Raw genomic sequence first — 6,556 nt, forward strand, 5'->3', positions numbered from 1 at the left:
ATATATATATAGAGAGAGAGAGAGAGAGAGAGAGAGAGAGAGAGTCTATGTTTTCCCCAAATATAGCATGAAGGTCCTGCCTTGGTTTGGTCCTGATGTTTTTTCGTTTTTTGTTTTTCAGAATCTTTAGGGTTATGATGCCAAGTGTGAAATCTCCAATATGGGAATCATAGCCTGTGAGCTGGCCAATAGCCACATCCTTAAGGATGTGCCTGCTTACTAGAAGTTTCTGGAACAAAACTAAATGGGACAGGACTTCTGGGTCATGTAATTAACAAGATGGAGGAGTAGACATTTTCTCAGACCTCTCCAAAATAGAAATTGTGTGCCAATGATAAAGCAATTTCAGCTGTCTCCATGATTGAAAACTCCAGAATCAAAAAGAAGGATAAGACAACAACAAAACCCTTATGAACTGACTTCTACACTGAGCTCACTCAGCAACACCCTTGCCCCCACCTCCTACAACCAGCAGCAAGGTTGCATTTAGCTGACCCAAGAATCCAACCCAAGGATAAGACACATGGCTCCCAACAAATCTCAAACCCCAGACCCTTCCCTGTTTTAAGTAATGTGGAGACCCCAGATCCAAGCTGTAGAAGTTTGCTAGGGCCATAACATATGGCCAGTGCTTCAGTGCTCCAGGGGTGGAAGCCTGCTGGTACCCTGACAGTCAGCCAGAAACATGGCAGTGCTCCAGGGGCAGAAGCTTGCTGGTGGGAGAGGCAGTGTTCTTTGCTGCAAAATATTTCTGTGGTTGAGCCAGTAACAAGAGAAAGGAGCAGAATACAAGTTTAGGCTTAAAATAGAACATAATACCCCATTCCAAACTATAGAAATCAACCCTATAGCACCAGCATGGCAGGTCTCTGAGCTGCTGGTGCTAAGCCAGAAAACTGAGAAACAAAGGTTGTGGGACAGGTCACAAGAACAAGACTTCATTTGTGTATGGGAAAGGGAGATTTGCAGTGGTCCACTAAGGTTGAAGGCATGAGTTCAGCATCCAAGTGCTGTCAGTTTTATCTCCCCAAAGGTCATTTGAAGCAAAGACCTAGGCTAGTGATCCATGAATTGTACAATGTGGAAGGAAGCTTTGAGATATAGACCCCAAAGAAACCACCATCAGAGAGGAGAGATCAGCTGTGAACAATAGGGGGAAATAAAGGGAAAAACTGAAATTATCAAACATCTCATGAAGAAATAAAATTAAAGACCTTGAGCATAACCAGATAAATAAATAGGGAAAACATTAACAGCAGAAAGGAATATAGCCTCCAGATCTAGTCAACTATTTCATCAATCTATGAATATAAATACTGTAAAATGAAGGAAAATGATCCAACACTTAATGAGAAAGAAGACTCTGTGGAATTTCAGGAGAACATGGAACCACAACATCTGTTCCTGAAGAAGAAGAATAAAAGAGAAATGACAATTATGAGAGCAGAATTTATCTCCTACATAGCTAAAATAATGCGCAGAACCTGAGATGGCAAATCTTAAAAAAAGAAACAAAAGAGATAACAATAAATTGAGAATGAAAAATTTGCAGAAGTGGACAACCTAAAAGAAGAGGAAAAAAAACACCAAAAACATTAAAAGAAAATATGCTCACTCTGCAAGCAAAATATATGGATCTCAAAGACAGGCTGTGTAGAGACAACCTAAGGCTTATAGTTCTACCATAAAAATATGAAAAGAAAAAAAATCTTAACTCAATAATGAAGGAAATAATAGAAGAGAACTTTCCAAAACTTTTGAACATAGAAAATGAAATTCCAATTGAAAGAATTCATAGATTTCTTTCAAGAAAAAACCCAAAGCTGCAAACTCCAAGACACATAGTGTGTCTTAAATTTAATAATTCAATTCAGACACAATAAGATCTGCAATCAATCAGCAGATGTTGCTGTTCAATTATTTCAGTGTGTCTGACTCTTCATGACCTCATTTGGAGTTTTCTTGGTAAAGATACTTGAAGGGGTTTGCCATTTCCTTCTCCACCTCATTTTAGTAGATGAGGAAACTGAGGCAAATAGGGTTAAGTGGTTTGCTCAAAGGCACATAGTAAGTGTCCAAAGCTGGATTTCATCTCAGGTCTTCCTGACACCAGGCCCTTCACTCTATCCACTGGGTCTCCTTGCTGCCACCAGCTGCATTCAGATTAAAGACATTCAAACACAAAGCAAAGAAAATTCAATTAACATAAGAAAATTGTGCACCCACAAGAAAACATGGCAGGGCATCAACGGGGATAGAAGAGCAAAGTTCAGAAGTATTTGGAGTGTTCAGAAGAACAGTAGAGCTCAGGATGCAGCCCAGGATGACCTACCTTGCAGTTCTGAGTTTAAGTGAAAAAAGATGAATATTCAATTAAAAGGAGGGATTTGAAACATCCTTAGAAATAAGACCAAACCTTAAGAAATTATTTGCTTTTATGAACACCCCAGACAACCTAAGGATGCAAAAAATAAAAATAGAAAAAAAAGAAAACTACATTTCGATGAAAGAACTATAGGCAACAAAGCAATATCCATTAGCATCCAAATTCATAAAAGAACGTTAACTATGCCACAAGACACAAAGAGTAACACATTAGTGACAGGAGACTTCAACAATCCTCTATTGTTTTTGGATAAGAATAACAGAAAGATAAACAAAAGGGAAAACATGAAACAAAAAATTTCCAGGGAAATTAGAATTAAAAGGCTTATAGAGTCTTCTAAATGGGACTGTTAATAAAAAACACTTATTTTTCAGCACCACATGGAACATTTGCAAAAAATTTACTACACTAGAGATATTTCTAACAAATGTAAAAAAAGGGCAGAAATAGTTAATATATCCTTTATTGACCATAATGCAACAAAAATACTCGCAAGCTCAAGGACCACAAAGAAAAGACATAGACATCAATGGAGATTTAACTATAAAATCCTAAATAATGAGTGGGTCAAAGAACAAATCATAGAAATAATTAATAATTATGTGAAAGAAAAAGATAACAATGAAACAACATAATAAAGTTTCTGGGATGCAGGTGAGGCAGTCCTTAAGGGGAAAATCATATCTCTACAAACATACTTTTTAAAAATAGAAAAAGAAAGGATCAATGTATTGAACATGCATTTTAAGACAGTAGAAAGCCAAGAAATAACAAAACCTAAAATAAACAAGAAAGAGAAAATATTAAAAATTAAAGGAGAAATATATGTTGAAAAAGATGTAGAAATGAAAAAGTGAAAATCTGGTTCTTTGAAAAAGCTAATAAAACTGATTAAACCTTTGGCTAATCTAATTTAAAAGATGGCAGAAAATCAAATCAATAAAATAGCAAAGGAGCAAGGTGAAAACACAAGAAAACTAGAAGAAATAAAAAGAATAATCAGAAAAAAGTACAGAGTTATAGGCTAAAAAAACCAACACAACACAAAAGAAATAGAGGAATATTTTCAAAAACACAAAATAACTTAAAAAATCAGGTGACTAAATAGAGATCTTAGCCCAATATCACAAAAGAAAATAGATCTACCTGTAAAGGAACTACTTAAGGGACAAAATAAACTGCTGGTCCTGATGAACTCCTCAGAGAATTCTATCAAACTTTTAAAAGAACAATTAGTGCCAATAATTTAAAAAATTATTCTCAAAAACTGAGAAAAAAAGCACCCTACCAGAATCCTTTTATAAGACAAAGAAATTCCTAATACTTAAGCCAGGAAAAGATAAAACACAGAAAGAAAACTACAAACCAATAAATATCAACTCAAAAATTTTAACAAAACCCCATGAAACAGGTTACAGCAATTTAGCCAAGAAATTGTTCATTATAACCAAATGTGATTTATACCAGGGATGTGAGGATGGTTCAACATTGAGAAAACAATCAATATAACTAATCATATTAAAACTTAAAACATCCAAAAACCACATGATCATCTCAATAGGTTCAGAAAAAGCCTTTTACAAAGTATAGCACTCTTTTACACTGATTGTGGTCTTTGTGCTTGAAGAGGATCAAAATAATATCACTATGTTGGGGTCAAGGTACAGTATGTCAGACTGTGCCTGATCAGACCAAGATGAACTCAGAAGGGTCTACCACAGATTAAGGACAAATATTCATAGGAACATTTTGAGTGTAGAAGTCTCTAAATTTGTGCATCTCACATTCTTTTCAGCTACTGCAATTCTGCTTTGCTCATAATGCACAGCACCTTCTTTTATGCAGGCATGCCATGCCATACTGTCCTTTGCCAGTATCTCCCATATCTCACAATCAATTCTAAAGTTCTTCAGAGATACCTTGAGAGTGTCTTTATATATCACTTCTTCTGACCAACATGTGAGTGCTTGCCTTATGGGAGGTGTCTGTAGAATAGTCTTTTAGGCAAATGTATGTTTGGCATTCAAACAATGAAGCCAATCCATCAGAGTTGCGCTCTATGTAGTAGAATTTGAATTCAGCTCAAGAAAGGGCCTCTATGTCTGGTACCTTATCTTGCCAGGTGATCTTCAGAATCTTCTTAAAACAATTCAAATGGAAGTGATTCAGTTTCCTGGCATGGCACTGGTATACTGTCCAGGTTTCACAGGTGTACAACAATGAGGTCGACACAATGGCTCTGTAGACTTTCAGTTTAGTTGGCATCCTAATACCTCTTCTCTTCCACACTTTCCTTCAGAGTCTTCCAAACACTGAGCTAGCTCTATCAATGCATGTGTCAACCTCATTATCAACATGTACATCCCTGGAAAGTACACTGCCAAGGTAAGTGAACTTATCCAGAGCATTCAAAATTTTTCCATTTACTGTAATCAATGGTTCCATGTATGGATGGCATAGTGCTGTCTGGTAGAGAACTTCTATTTTCTTGGTGTTTAACTGTTAGGCCAAAATTAGCACAAGTGGCAGAGAATTAATCCATACTGTGTTGCATCTGAGCCTCAGAGGCTGCACTGAGTGTACAATTGTCTCTAAACAAAGAGTGGAGCACCAACTATCCCTCAACTTTAGTCTTGGCTTGTAGCCTTTTCAAGTTATATACTTTACCATCAGTGTGGTAGATGACCTTGGTGACACTTTCTCTTTAAAGGCTTCTGATAGCATTGATGAAAATATCATGTTAAAAAGCATGGGACAAAACACACAACCTTGTTTCTTTCCATTGGTGACAGGGAAAGCATAAGAGCATCATCCATTATCCAGAACCCATGCAAGAATACCATCATAAAATACATACAATATTTCTTCAAAATTTCTTCAAAACTTCAAAAAAGAATTTTGATATGATGTTTTACAAGCCCTCATGACTGACAGTATCAAATGATTTGGTCAGATCAATAAACATTGTGTACAGATCTCTGCTCTGCTTCTGGCATTCCTCCTGGAGTTGTCGAGCAGCAAACACCATATTTACTATTCTTTGGTCCTTTTGTAATGATAATAGGAATTTGAAGATCTTCCCTGCCACCTAATAGGCTGAATGTAATCACATAGAGCCTGTGGTGGGAGGAGTTTACTGAAGGATAGAACAGAGTCCACAGGAAGCTGGGAGTCAGAGCAGTTAGAGACTGGAGAGAGGAGAAGACACACCCAAGCAGACAGCTAGGCTTGTGAGTGTTGGTTTATGGGAAGGCTATAGGATGGTTTGGCTCTCTGTGCTGTTATGGTATATTAATTTCTTTGCTACTATGATGGATTCAGTTTCCTGATGTTGGAATTTGGATTTCTGGTGTCTGAATAAATATTTTGCTTCTGTCTTCTATATGGAGAGTCCGTTATATTTTGCATTTGAGCACTATGCCGGCATATTCACAGGTGCCGTCAGTATTGTGAATATTGTGTTGGTGCTATACCTTTCTAAAGCCATACTGGCTCTCAGGTAGAGAACCATCTTCCAGGTGAAGAATCAACCTATTAAGGCAAGAATCTTGCAACAATGACTAAGACAGACACCCCTCTGGGAATGTCACAGGACAACTTATTTCATATTCCTTTACAGAGATGGACAATGGAAGCCTCCTTGAACTTCTAAGAGTTAACCTTCTCTTGACAAAAAACCTGGAAAATTTCAGTTAGCTTTTGTATGAGCAACATAGTTCCTGATTTGTAAATCTCAGCTGGAATAGAAACAGCACCAGGCACTTTGCCACACGAGAGGAGCCTAATGACATCCAAAACCTCTTCTTCAGTCGGAAGTTTGTCTAGAGAAAAATTAACTTCAACTTGTAGTATTCAGTCAACAGCTTAGAACGTTATGGAAGTGTTCAGCTCATTTCTCCAGGATCCTTTCCTTATCACTGATCAATGTGGCTCCATCAGGGATGAGTAGTTAAGATGTACAATGTGTCTTTGGCCCAGGAGAAGGCTTCAGGGCATGATAAAGGTCCTTTGGATTGTTATAAGCATAAAACTGAATTTCATCTGCCTTCTTATTGAGCCAATAATCCTGCACCTCTCTAAGCTTTGCTAGCACTTTACTTTTAAAGGAGTTAAATGCTGCCTTGTTAGAGACAGATGATCTATCCTGCTGATAAACCCTGTGGAGTTCTC

At 37.2% G+C, this 6,556-nt stretch overlaps 1 pseudogene; it reads left to right on the forward strand.

Annotated features, from left to right (window-relative positions):
- Positions 1 to 291, forward strand: part of LOC138151310 (STE20-related kinase adapter protein alpha pseudogene) — an 18,724-nt pseudogene extending 18,433 nt beyond the window's left edge.
- Positions 292 to 6,556: the final 6,265 nt, after the last annotated feature.

This window comes from Petaurus breviceps, unplaced genomic scaffold (genome assembly GCF_028583685.1).
Source record: "Petaurus breviceps papuanus isolate PSGF00001 unplaced genomic scaffold, PetGlider_PUasm1.0 90897, whole genome shotgun sequence".
Lineage (NCBI taxonomy): Eukaryota > Metazoa > Chordata > Mammalia > Diprotodontia > Petauridae > Petaurus > Petaurus breviceps.